General features: G+C 44.7%; 1 long non-coding RNA gene and 1 pseudogene across 1 annotated transcript; both read left to right on the top strand.

The window, feature by feature from the left end:
- Positions 1-5,957: 5,957 nt before the first annotated feature.
- On the top strand, positions 5,958-6,517 carry LOC103651404 (uncharacterized). The gene is made up of 3 exons (XR_002268221.2): positions 5,958-6,041; positions 6,106-6,327; positions 6,396-6,517. It is a non-coding gene; the product is annotated as an uncharacterized lncRNA (long non-coding RNA).
- A 4,818-nt stretch (positions 6,518-11,335) lies between these two features.
- LOC109945216 (vacuolar protein sorting-associated protein 41 homolog) lies at positions 11,336-12,491 on the top strand (annotated as a pseudogene).
- Positions 12,492-13,018: the final 527 nt, after the last annotated feature.

Raw genomic sequence — 13,018 nt, 5'->3', positions numbered from 1 at the left:
AACAATAATACTTCGCAAAAACTTCAACCGATGGCTGTCCGCCGTACGAAGTCGTCGCCCAGACATACTTCGACAGCGCCACCACGGCATTCGGTGTCAGCTGATGTATTTGAACGTTGAACCTACGCAGGACTTCGCCAACAAACCGGTGCGCAGGCTAGCGGAGACCGGCGGCGAAGAACGCCTCGAAAACGACCAACTCACCCTCCGGCTCGGGGACTTCCTCCGTCCCCGGAGCACGAGCGACTCCGCCGCCAAAGTAACCCAACCACTGCATATCTTGAACGCGGGCTGACGTCATCCGCGACACGCCAAAATCAACAGAGTCGCCGGCGCGCAACTCCTCCACCATCAAACTACTCAGCGTCTCCTCAGACGAGGCGGCGGCCGGCGGCGTAGCGGCAGCGGAAGAAGAAGAGGACGGCATCGCTACGTACCGTCGGCGGCGGGGGGCGGTCTGCTTCACTCGAGCCAGATCTCCGGCGAACAAGAGCACGGCGGGCAGACGAGCAGCAAGACGGCGAGCGGCTAGGGTTTTCACGGAGCGCGGAAGGCAAAGTTCAAAAAGCGCCGACCCCCGCCCCCTTTTATAGGCAGGGCGCGGCTCTTCGGGAAACCCGCAATCCGACAGGGCGCGGCGCTTCGGGAAACCCGCAATCCAACAGTACGCCGTCCATCAACGGTCACATCAAAAACCCCCGCGGAACCACTTCGAGCGAGGGCAGCGTCTCCGCCATCTAGCGACGTCTTCGGCACCAGGTGACTTTGTCGAACTGGTCCCTCGGAGGGCAAATGTTGGGGCGAAGGCAAAGGCGCCACCCCTCGCTCGAAGTCTTCGCTGATAACCGCTGATCAGACAGGGACAGAGCAGGCAGGGACACCCTTCGCTTGATCGGCACCAGACGAAGACCGGCGACGAAGTCATCCCACAGTGCGGCCTCGTCCGGCTCAGAGGCCCACGGGCGCTCCGGCCCATTGTAACGGGCCCTGCGTGGCCGCCGCGAGTTACGGGCCTGATCTGTAAAGGCACCCCTGTAATTACAGTCTGTAACCCCACTTTATGGGAATATTCTGGGGATAACCTAGGTAGCTGAGGGCACATGCGTCCTTAGCTCAAGGCGCTGAGACAAGAGTTGAGTCGAGAGCAGACGTAACAAGGGCGAGAGAAGGATGGAGTACCGGAACCACCGTAACACTAACACTACTGGAGGATCTCAAAGCTGTTTTTTTATTGTGGTCTCCTCCGTGTTTGAAACCAAACCGCTGCAACTCGAAAACTTTACGCGGAACACCCACGTCGTGAGCACTCTGGCATTACTTAATTTCAGAGAGATCTTTGTTTGCTTTCTTTTATTTTCTTTATATATGCATTCGGTCAAGGGTCCCCCACTTTGAATTCAAGCAAGCGAACTGCGAGCGTGCACCACCGCACCGCTATAATACTATATATACTGTACGTACTTATCTTCGCAGCATCAGCGTACAGTTTGAGCACGTGCACGCGCTGCATACGTTCCAGACTTCCAGTACGCCGATACATGCATGCTAACCCATTAATTGATCGAGCACCTACAATAATCGACTCGTTCTTTTTTGTTTTTTACTCTGGCACTGTCGAGCTAATAATTTTTACAGTTCGGCCTGCCTGTACGCGTCTGGAGTGACTCAGCGATGACACTGCTTACCAAAAAAAAAAAAAAAACCAAAAAACAAAACTCGGTAGTTTCAGTTCTAGAGACCTACTGTAGGTCATCGTGGGCTGCTTATAGCGAACATGTGTGTGTCGTGCGTAGCGTAGGACAGCATCCTATCCTCCAGGAGTCTATAGTACGACAAGGCTACTATCTGCTGGCTGCTGCTCGCTGAGAAACAAAAACAAAAAATGGCTACAAGAAACAAAAAAAGAGAGATCAAACTAAGCAAAATGGGGAAAAAAACCTCAGTAAATGCTACTAGTTGTAGTTTACTGCATAATATACGGTGTACGGGGGGCCGGCCGACCGGATGGCCGCGCGGGGCGGGTGACCTGCAGGCTGCAGCAGGTTTGCGATTTTGCGTGGCTTTAACTTTTGCCACGCATCCGTCGCGCAGCAGGTCTCTTTTGCCTGGCACGTGAGCCACAGGTCCACCGCCCCTCCCACCCTCCCCCTGTGCGCACATGCCCGCGGGGCATACACCATACACGTGTGCCGTCGCGTTCCGTCCGTCGGGGTGGGTGTGGGGCCGTGCTACTCCACACCGTGCCACTACCACCACCACCTCCCGCGCGCGCGCACGCCCGGCTCACATGCATATGGGCCATCTAGCAACGAACGCTAAGATGAGCTAGATCAGACTAACATAACCAAAATATATATATATTTATGTAGCGCCGTACGCTTTCCTTTTGTCTCGGCCACGCACGCTCCACGCCCCCTTTACACGTACGGACGTGCCTCCTACAACTTGGCACGCATGCTTGCAGCTTGCTCTCTGCTCAGCACGGGTCCTGCTGATAGATAGTGAGCACACAATCATCATCATCTCTACTACTTATTAAGAAGGTAAGGGTAGTCTGCCGTTCTGCCGTTCTGCCGTTCTGCGATCTCAGCCGTCCATTCTATCGTGTAAATCTCAGCCGTCCGATCCCGCAGTCCATCCCGCGCACCGCAGCCCATGACATACGGCAAATGGAAAACCCTAATCTTCAGCAGTCCCGTGGTCTCCAGCGCCCTCGTCGCTTACCAGCCGCCACCCGACCCGCGGCCTCCATCTTCCCGCTCGCCGCTTGCCAGCTTCCACCCGCAACCGCCGCCCTGCCTCCCGTCCCCTCCCCTCCCAATGGCACATCCGGTTCCTGCAGACGGGGCAGTCTCCCTCTCTTCCCATCGCAGCCCTAGCTAGGGCGAAGACGGGGCGGTCTGCTCCGCCTCCAGCCACGCCGCGACACCTGGTGGCGACTCCATCGCCTGCTGAGCACACGGTGGACGCGACGGGAGATGGCGGTGGAGGAGGGCCGACGAGGGCGGCGGCGCCACGGAGCACCCGGTCGAGGTGATCGGCCGCATCCGGAACCTCACCTCGGGTGTCTCATCCGCGCTGGAGTTCGCGTGGGGCGGGACGGCCGTGCCGTGCGCGGCGACGCCGACGGGTGTCGCGACTTCACCCTCGACGGCGTCTCTGTGTCGGAGGAGGAGGACCTCGAGGGGTTCTACCGCCGGTTCGTGCGCTCCAGGATCCACGGCGTCCCCGATGCGCTCGGCAACCTCCATCCTCCTCGTCGCGACGATCTCGGTCGGCCGAGCTCCGCACCAACCAGGCAACCACCAGCTCGATCTCCTCGCTGTGAGCCTTGCCAACCTCCAGCCTGCTCTCCTCGCAGACATGCGAGGATCTTGGCCGGCCCAGCTCTGCAAACCCGCCCCTCTCGCGTCGAGCTCCGCGTTTCCCCACCCGCCATCCCGCCCTTCGTGTTTCCCTGCCCACTCTACCTCTCGCCTATCGTGCCGCCCGCCATCCGCTTCTATCGCAAGGGAACCGAGGATCTCGACGGATCCACCCACCATCCTGCCCGCGTTTCCCCGCAAAACAAATACCCCTAGCACCCCTCCACACCGGCGGCCTTGCTGGGTCCTACTCCTCCTCGGCTGTGCCTGCTGGGGTGGCAGCGGCAGGAACTAGGTAAGGGGAGGGAAGGGGATGTATGAGGTAGAGCAGAACCGTAGTGGTGACGCCGTCACACACGGATCTGGACCACCAGATCTCGTAGCTATGGGATTGCAAGTTCATGCAGGCAGTGGAGGTCAAGGCGCTATGCGAGCAGGCATAGGCGATCCTCATCGAGGAGTGGAACGTACAGCCCGTGCGTTGCCCCGTCACTATGTGTGGTGACATCCACGGCCAGTTCTACAACCTCATCGAGCTCTTCCGCATCGGCAGGGAAGCGTCTAACACCAACTACCACTTTTGTATAGATAGAAATTAAGTATCCAGTGTGATCTCTGATTCTTTGAATTATACCTTGAGATCTCTGATTCTCTGATGCATATATAGAAGATTGGTTATGATGATTCAACAACTGAATTCTTTTCTGGTGGGGATATAGCTGAGTAAAAAAATAGATTATAGAATAGTTGAGCATTGAGGCAAGTTTACTATCTCTGTTTAGTTTGTGGGTGACTTTGTTAACGGGAAACATGCATATCTTTCTAGCGCACTTTCCCTTCATGTGATTGATCCGTGAATCTGTACATAACATGTGTGGCAATTTTAGTTCAATTTAACCAATAAACATAGATAGTAAACTTGGCTGAGACTGATCAAACCCGTGCAAAAGTTATGTGATAGTCCCTTCTCGGTTTTCTTGTGTCCAGCTTGGTGTCTAATGAACCATGCCATGCTTAATAAATCCATTTGTGTCTTACCAGTAGAACGAGCGACATTGAATATTTTGTAATTTTCCTGGTTTTCATATTACATCTGCGGTTCCACACACATGATGTTTTGTTCATTTGTATCTTATTTATCTTTTTATTTAAGATTTTTTATCCTTCAAGTACCTTAGAAGGCTGCAATTATTTTGTAGATACTTCATGTACACAGTAAAGGATTTGGAAGAGTGGTCAGAAAATCATGATTCCTTTCGCCACGAGCAGAATTTGGTTCAGTGGACCGAGACAAAACGGCCATGTGTTGAAGCCTTTTTTCATCGTGGTTGTGAGTCTATTGAATGCTTTAATGCTCAAATTATCATGTGTCAGTTTAGCTTTTAGCTCCAATTGTTTTTGTTCTTCGTGAAGCTATGTCTGTTTCTCCACCATAAGAAACATATGTTACTGCTGGAATGCTTTTGAAGGATGTTGTCTATACAGCTGTCGATCATGTTTATTATGAACTTTTGAACTACCTCAGTTTTAATGAATGGTAATTTACTAAGTTTGTGACTTCATGAGTTCTTAATGAAAACGATATCTGTCTTTGTAGAGCTGTCTATAGATGTTCTTACATGTTTGCAATTTGCGTGCTAGCTGTGTTGAGCATATTGATTAAGCTTGGCATCCGAGCTCCCCTTCGTTTCACCCTGGTCCTCTGCTTGGCATCCGAGCTCACACCGCAGGTGAACACAGAGTCACGTTTGTGGCGTGTGTTTGTTTCAGCATTTCGGTGGGTCCACGGGGTACGACCACGACGACGGTGGCGGCCGGGAAGCGTTGGACTCCGTCTTCGCCGACATTGTTGGCGCGGAGGCTGCCATTGTGCGCCCGCAGGTCCCACCTCCGCACACAACACAATCTCGTTTTTTATGGTTACAGTACTGTGTAACCGAGCTCCTCTCCTCTTTGATGAATCAATCAACTAATTGCTCCACTGCTGCCAGTTCTTCTCCGGTACCCACGCCATTGCCTGTGCGTTGTTTGCGCTTCTGAGGCCTGGGCATGAGGTAGGGATAGGATGAACTGAATGAACTATTCTTGGCAGTGACATTTGAGAGTTGAGACTGATTAATGTTGGATTCCTGCAGCTCCTGGCAGTCGCTGGGCCCCCGTACGACACTTTGGAGGAGGTGATTGGGATCAGGGGGTCGGCCAATGTAGGGTCACTCAAGGATTTCGGAGTGACGTACCGAGAAGTTCCGGTGCGTCAATTTCTCTCTTCACTACCCTGTAGTGCCTACTGTGTGTCGCCATGTGCTGTAGCCTGTGGAAGTGTGGATGGTTACTGATGAGACTAAAGTTATAGCTTGTAGCAGATGGTGGCCTTGATTGGGATGCTCTTGCTTGCTCCATCAGGCCGGAAACTGGGTGTGCCTTCATATAGAGATCGTGTGGATATTCGTGGCGCAAGAGCTTAAGTGTAGCAGATATTCACAAAGCTATAGGTTTGATCAAGGCAAGATTGTTGTGTTTTGTGACCATCAACCTTCTGTATCTATAGTAGCTTTTCTCTGTGGTGACAATTTTTTTCTGGTTTTGATATCATTGCAGATGCAAAATCCAAACTGCATGGTGATGGTTGATAATTGCTATGGTGAATTTGTTGAGATATCGGAACCTGCAATGGTGGTATGTCCATGATTTTCACTTCCTCCTGAAGACGATTCCTTTTTCATCTCGTGTTTCATGGCAGGGAGCAGACTTGATTGCTGGAAGTTTGATAAAGAATCCAGGTGGAACTATTGCGCCTTGTGGTGGTTATGTTGCTGGGAAGGAGCATTTAGTCGAAGCAGCTGCAGCCCGTCTATCTGCACCTGGCCTTGGGGTGGAATTTGGGTCAACACCTGGCCATGTTATGCGTGCGCTGTTTCAAGGCCTGTTTCTTGGTCCGCAAATGGTTGGAGAAGCAGTAAAAGTAGGTTTGCTAACTGCAAATGGGTGGAGATACAATGCATGCACTTGATGATATAATATGATCCACAGGGAGGTTTGCTCATTGCGGAAGTCATGTCAGCCAAGGGATACAAAGTTGAACCACTTCCGAGGGTTCCTCGTCATGATATTGTGCAGGTGAAATCTAGCCTTAGATAACTAGCTAGCACGTGTACATAAACACAAGCATGACATTGTAAGGCCCTGTTTATTTCCTTACAGGATTATATAATCTAGCTTATGGATCAACTTATTTAAGCCGACTAGATTGAGATGACAATAACAAAAGGTATGTCTCTAACTCATAGCATATGCCATATCTATTTTTGCCATGGTGATAAAATAATTATAAAATAATGATCAATAATGTGTCTTCGTTGTTGCAACAGGACCATTCCTATTTTTAATGGATAATTTAAACTACTTCCACACATGCTTGTAGGCCATTCAGTTAGTCCCCATTTTGGTTTCTCTGATGCTGCAGATTTTCTGACACAATGATGCTAACTGTTCTTGGTGATCAGTCACGTGCATTATATGTTTCTCATAACATACTTCTGAATACTATTTTTTTAACTGCAGCGAAAATTGGAGTAGATCCCTCAGGATGTGTCGAACTAGCAAAGCATGTCAGATTGAACAACCCTAACCTTGTGTTGTCTGGTTTGATGATAATTGGGATGCTTGATTACTCCTCAACTCCGAAGAATTTCAAGGTAATGTATAACTCTGGGTTATAGAAGTTCTATCGAAGTGGCAATATGGCATGTATATGTGCACTAACGTGTATTATGTATGTTAAATTCATAGGCACTAGCCAACTGTCGGGAAGATGTGTGCAAGGAGCTTGGAATACCGGAAGAGCAGCTCGAACTATTTGTGGACATGTCATCTGACTTTGAACAAACAGTAAGGGAAATACTGTGATATATGAGTGTTGAAGAGGCATGGTAGGCTGATAGCTACGTTAATATAGACATACATTGTTTTCTATGTGCCTGCAGATTGAAATGGGAAGCACAAATGTAAGAGTTGGGTCAACCATATTTGGTGCAAGAGAATACCCAAAGAACTAGGGGGTGCTTATAAATTCGTGTCATCCATGACAGTTCCAAATTTGATGATATGTCATATATGTGAAATTGTGTGCCCAATCCTCCTTAGCTGAAAAAAGTGCACTGCCTGTAGCGGTGACCTCCGCATGTAGCACGTCAAGGAGAAGCTATCCCTCGGCCACAACTCGCTACTACAGGTGCAACCGCTCTTCCTCCTCCCTTTAGTTTTTGCCTTGTAACTTTAATTCGGTCGTCGCCCCCGCTCAATTCCATCTCATATGAATATCTGATTGGGTTTAGTTCATGGATGCTGCGCTATTTTCCCTTCCTTACAATTGCACTTGTGCCTTTTTGGCCCAAGATCTTTCCTGGTTGCTGGTCTTCTTGTGTTCTGTTTCCTGTCATTGATTGCAATTTGGAATGTAGATGGATGGCCTCATAGTTGAGCTGAACCATGCTTCTTGCTATGATATGATCTAAGGTTCTGTGATTACATTGGGAAGCAACTGGGAAGCCTTTAGAAGCAGAGGTAAATGGATTCAATCAGCTCCACTACTGTTTGGTTGTTTCCTCGTTTCTGACAAACATTTGTAATATATGTAGCTTCCCTCCCCTTGTTCTGTTTACAGCTCCAACAAACTTGAGGCCTAACAATTTGAAGTAAATGTAAGTCCCATTTGGTAGTCCTAGCAGGCAATGGCATGTTTGTTGTTTTAGAATTATTTTCCAATAAATTATTGTATGTTACTCTGCATAACCTGCATATATTACAAATGTTTGGGATCTTTTCCTTCCAGTAACCGTCGTAGACGTATGCATTGTCCTCGTATTATGATTTCATACCCAGTGTTATCCCTTTGATTGCAGTGTTATTATAGGTCTACCTTCAGCCAATTGACTCTAGATAAATTATGATTATAGTATACCCTTATTATATAAATATTGATAGTCCACCTAGAAGACCATAAAAATGTCAACAAATAAAACATAATGGAGTAGTTGGCACTGTTTTTTTGACCCAATTTGTTTATATCTGATTTTTGTTGTTTGTGTTTTACGGTTCATATTTGCACAAAGAATCATTATGCACCTATGTTGTGGAGCCAAATCAAAATTTGCTTGATGACAACTATTAGAAGCAGCACCCCTACCTGCTCACAGTCAAAATCATGTCTTACCTAATGTTATGGTCACTTTTAATATAGCTTGAGTAAGCTCATTTCTGAAACGCCTACCATAAAAAAGTAGTATTATTCAATCAAATCAAGCATTCAACCAATCAGATATAGGTACACAAGAATATCTTTTTTGCACATCTATGGTCTATTTTTGATATTCTGAATATATTTTGAAAATAAAACATTGGTTACGTACTGAAATGGTCATTGAAAAAGAGAAACTACCCTTACCTAAGTTGTATTTTGCCTAAGCTATATTTTGCCATCAGAGGGATTCCTCTTGTGCACATATATAGAAGATGCTTTTTGCTAGGGTTTATGTAATGTTGTTGTGTTTTGCTTCTTGGTGATTTCAATCCTGGCTATTAAGTTTTAGTTAACATTTGGAAATTGCAGGTTCAGAGCAGTCCATATGTGTTGATAACATTTATAGCTTGGAGCATATCTGAGGGGTGAGTTTTGACCATAAGACATTTCATTTCATTTTGTTTCTGTATTGTGCTATTGAGTTCTAACCTAGCAGTACACAATATAATTTGTCTAATCATCTTAAGAAAAAGGTAAACCATGTCTTTGTTAGTGATTGATTACTCTTATACCTATTCATTGCCATTTAAATATATACAGTTTTATGGAGCTAGCTCATATCATAACAGTATACAACTGTTTTAGCAATATCAGAGTGGATAGTCTGCTAGAAATGAATTGAGTTCATCAGATGGAAACTATTCTCAAATCTTAATGCATTTGCATGTCGATATTCAGATGAAAAGAGTACTAACATCCATTGGTACACATCTCCAATTATTATGCAACCTAAAAATAAAAAATATCAATGTCTAAATAGGCATAATTATTTCATGTTGTGTGATCTCTTTCTAAGACTTATATTTTCATCTGAACTACAATATATGATATTTATCATCATTTTTTTCTAGATCCATCTTTCATCCCATCCACTCTCTGAAAATCTAAGCTTGAATGCCCAGTACTAAATTTTGCATTATGGAAGCAGTTTGAACAAAGAACAATGTCTATCACTTTGTGTGTTCCACCAGTAAAAATAAGACAACTTGTTAGTCTGATTATATGCTTCTTTGATTAAGAGGGCTATGTTCAAACAAAACATTCCAGTAAACTGGACAAATTATCTTGAACTGGAAGAAGCCTTTCAAAAATACACATCCTTTTTCTACAGTTCAATAACTCACAACTTCAATTCTGGATGCAAGTGTTTATTATTATATACTCTGATGATTCAGACCTGAAAATGTTTGCAGTTGCGAAGAGAATATCAAATAAAATACTTGTCGAGCTTAAGTTTCTTCATCAAATCATTTTTGGGAGGCTTCGAAAGGTAATTATATGTAAATGTTGTGCTTTTTCAATGGATGATGCATATTTCTGTTATGGTTTTTCTAGACTTCAGTTAATCATTTCATCCGAGTCATTTAAAAGAATAGTAAAATGTGTGATAGGATCATGATTGATATTTGTAGAGAATATGTTCTTATATTTAATGATTCCTTGTATGTGGATCATGAATACATAATTGACTTGACCTAAATGACATTTTTAGTAACTTGTATTATTCATGCCTTCAGACTAAGGCACATATAATAAAAATATATCTGCAAGTCACTAGGATCTGTTGGCATAACACACAATTCCTGTTGTGGAGTAGCCTGTTCAGCTTGTTCATCCTCAGATATCTCATCTTCAAACAATAATTTCTGATCCTTATCTTTCAATCCACTGTCATCCTTATGAGTTGCATTTAATATAGCTAAACACTTTCAAATTTCATCAATCACAAGGTACTGATATTGACAACAAAATAGATAATCGCTTAAATTAACTCCTCAAATGAGGCAAACTTGCTACATGTATACAACCAGTTCATGAAGAAAACATTATTCATAAATAGACAGTCACATTCTAAAAGCTGAAGAGCTATGCATTACAATGTCAACGTACAGCAGCATGTTGATCAGTTGCCACCCTCTTAGATTTTGGTTGTAGCTCAAACGAAACTAGAGAAACATTACAAATAGCGAGGTCTATTTATGGTGGGGTGATTGGGCTTGGGCTTCATCGTTGGTGAGAGCTAGCGTGCATCGCCATGCTGTTGTAGTCTGCGTTGTAGATCAGCCCTGCCTCGGTGTCCTTGCCTTGATCAGTCGTCCACCTCGCCTTTGTAGAATATTTTTATTATAAGCTTTAGTGACTCTACAAATCTATGAGGTTTTGCAGTTGACAGCATCAACCTTATTATAGTAATAGCCTGATAATCAGATGAATTATATGTTGAGGGTTGACCATGTCACGTGTTCTGCTAGCTAGCGGAAAGCCACCGACATTATACTCAGCCTCACCGGTCATATCTGCCATTGAGCCACAGCTAAACTCCTCATCGATGGCTGATTCATTGAAGAGGTGGGGAGGGACATCATTTAATGAATGTAAAACATATATTTACACTTCATATTCTTTCCCTCTTTGGTTGATATCTGCCTTATGTGCCATGTAGTCATTAGCTGAATTGTATGTGATCAATGGTCAATACGAAAAGGCACTTTCTCTTTATGCTGAAGTAAGTACATCCTAAAGTTGTATTTGTAGGCACATATCAAAATATACATTTTTATTGTCAAATTCTTTCTAATTAAACCCATTTGGTTCAGCTCCTGAAGCCAGAAGTATTCGAGTTTATTGAGAAATACAACATGTATGATGCTATTCATGATAAGGTATCAAAATGGAGGAGTCCAATTTAGCTGCTAATACAAAGTTACATTCTACAGTGGTACGTTTTAGAAAAAGCATTCCATATCCTTGACTTAAACACTTTTTTTAATATTCTTCAGATTGTCAATCTTATGATAGTGGACAATAAAAGAACAGTTCACCTACGGACCCAACATCGTGATATCATTCTCCCATATGAAGTTGTGGAGCAGCTGTTGCATACCAGTAAAAAATGTGACAAGAGATATTTGTTACACCTGTATTTGCATGCTTTATTTGAGATAGATATACACGCTGGAAAGGATTTTCATGATATGCAGGTATCTTTTCTGCCTTCCATTATCATGTCCATTTCCCCAATTATTTTTTACATCTACTTTGTGTTTTGACAATAACTTGCAAGTCAAAACTGTTTGCATTATAGGTGGAGCTTTATGCAGACTACGAGACAAGGATGCTACTACCCTTCCTTCTAACCAGTCAGCATTACAGGCTTGACAAGGTCATAGTTTCCCCAAAGAATCACATCATAAAATTTTCTATTTAGTTAATCATAGGCTTGATAATTTGTTATTGTTATTCAGGCATATGAAATCTTTGCACAAAAAGAACTTGTAAGGGAGCAAGTTTTGTCCTTGGTCGAATGGGCAATGCTAAGGAAGCTCTGTCGACAATTATAAACAAACTGGAAGACATGCAGGAGGTTCTAACTTGCCTACCAATTATATTACCATTTCTGAGACATGTTGTTCTATATTAGCCAACTTGATATATGGGATTGAACAGTAACATGCATCTTGAATATGCATACAGGCTGTTGAATTTGTTACGGAACAGCATGATGATGAACTGTGGGAGGAACTGATTAGACAATGCCTCCAGAAGCCTGAAATGGTAACTGAAATAAATGATGCTTAATCTTGCTTAGACTGAGGCATCTTCTGTTTCTTAGTTCAATTTCTATGTCTGTTGGGCAGGTAGGGAATCTATTGGAACATACAGTTGGCAATCTTGATCCTCTGTACATTGTCAGTTTGGTTCCTGATGGCTTAGAAATACCTCGGTATGTTCCATCAAAATTTATCATAAAAGAACTGAGCTACAGAATTTCTTGCATGACTGAAACCTTGGCAAATATACTCAAAACGATCTGCCATGATTCTTAATCCAACCATTTCATCCCCTGGTTGAGTGTTCACTCATGCTTTTGATAGGTTGCAGGATCGTCTTGTGAAAATTGTGACGGATTACCGGACAGAAACTTCATTGTGAAATGGATGCAACGATATACTTAAGGTTTACTTTCTTTCGTATACTGTGCTGCTCCATGCCTCAACCATCTCGAATTTTGGACATTTTCATCCGAAACTTGCTTTGTTCAAGCTGACTGTGTTAACCTTTTGGTTAAATACTACCACGAGGCTCGGCGTGGGGTATACATGGTAAGCATGGACGAGGAGGTACACGGAAACAGAGCTGACGATGGATCATCGCGGGGACACGAGAGATCATCTAGCGTCCGGGCTCTAGATATCAAGTCCAGAACAAGATGTGGTGCCCGGTGTTGTTTGTGCTTCGATCCTTTGCCTATCCAGGACATATCTGTCATCGTGTTCTACTGCTGCCATGCGTATCATCTGTCTTGCCTTGAAGGTGGCTTAGACTCGATGAGATCAAACAGTGGTCAGGATAG

This window comes from Zea mays, chromosome 3 (genome assembly GCF_902167145.1).
Source record: "Zea mays cultivar B73 chromosome 3, Zm-B73-REFERENCE-NAM-5.0, whole genome shotgun sequence".
Lineage (NCBI taxonomy): Eukaryota > Viridiplantae > Streptophyta > Magnoliopsida > Poales > Poaceae > Zea > Zea mays.
The sequence above is the reverse complement of the archived record's forward strand: the minus strand, read 5'-3'. Positions and strand labels throughout refer to the sequence as shown.